A 1,276-nucleotide genomic window follows, 5' to 3' on the forward strand; every position below is an offset into this window, starting at 1 on the left:
ATTGCACCGATGCTGGGCAGCCAACGTCAAGAAAATGTCCCCTACAGAGCACAACGGACTGTGATGGCCAACTGCAGACCCACCATCACTGAGTGTTCTGAGTTTGTGGAAAGTCGCACGACAAAGCAGAAAAGGCACAAGCCAGGAATTCAAAACTCTAGACGAGATTCCATCCCTCATCAGCCGTGCAACACAGGAGGGCACATAAGCTTCTCCAGGTTTCCGGTTATGCGTGGAACAGAAACGTTATCCCTACCTATTGTGCAAGGCTGATGTGTGTATCAAAGTAGTTCGGTTTGTGTACAGGCTTTGAAAATTAGACTCTTACTGAGTAAGTCCATTTGTTTCTGGGGGTCCCAAGTTACCCATCTGTAAAATGAGAACATTTGCTACGTTGTAGGGCTATTGTGAGATATAAATATCAATGGTTTCATTTACAGATTGAAATCTTTGCTGTCTGGGATTTGTCTCAAGGTAACAGAGGCCGTGGGTGGGAGAGGAAGTGAATAGGGGTACAGAGGCGGCAGAAAACCTGGCGGGTGGGCACATGACACCATGCTCTCTGCGTCGGTGTGAAAATGAACTCTTCCATAATAAATGTTTTTAAAAGTGAAGGGTCTTGGAAGTACTCAGAAGAAACAGCTCATCACTGCCGAGTCAGCGTTAGGCACCCCCAGCCCACTGGGGATTCGCTGTTTCAAAGGCACCGCGCCCCTTCCTCTCTGCCCACCACCCTCGGCCCCACGCGAGTGCCAGTGCATCCTTCGTGGTTAAACACCGTCTTGAAACAAAAACCAAACCGCAAAGAACTGATCGACATCAAAAGAAAAACCGAAGCCAAACGAGCGGACGCGCGCCTTAGAGAAGAGCCGGTCCCGAACAACTGCGAAGTTACTTTCGAGGATGAACAGGAACGGATCCCAACTCCTCCACTCCGGGCGTCGCATTCGGCCAAGGGCCCCAGAAGATAACGCCCGGTGCCCGCAGACAGCGCAGGGAGCCAAGTGGTCGAGTTGCGCCGGGACCCCGGGCGGCTGCGGCTTTCCGAGGGGCTCGGGCGTCCGGAGCAGACGGTACAAACGCGCTGCCGGTGCAGAGGTCGGACGCGTTGAGGGTGCACCTGCGCCGGGCGGGGCTGGGGGTCCCGGCGCGCCGACTGACGGTCGGCCCTAGAGATCTACCCCACCCGCCGCGTCGCCCTTTAAAAAAAGTCACCACCCATCCCGGCCCCGCCCCTTGGCCGCCGGAGCAGCCCCTAAGAAGAATGGCGGGCAGC

The sequence above is a fragment of the Lynx canadensis genome, chromosome E1 (assembly GCF_007474595.2).
Source record: "Lynx canadensis isolate LIC74 chromosome E1, mLynCan4.pri.v2, whole genome shotgun sequence".
NCBI classification, from domain to species: Eukaryota; Metazoa; Chordata; class Mammalia; order Carnivora; family Felidae; genus Lynx; species Lynx canadensis.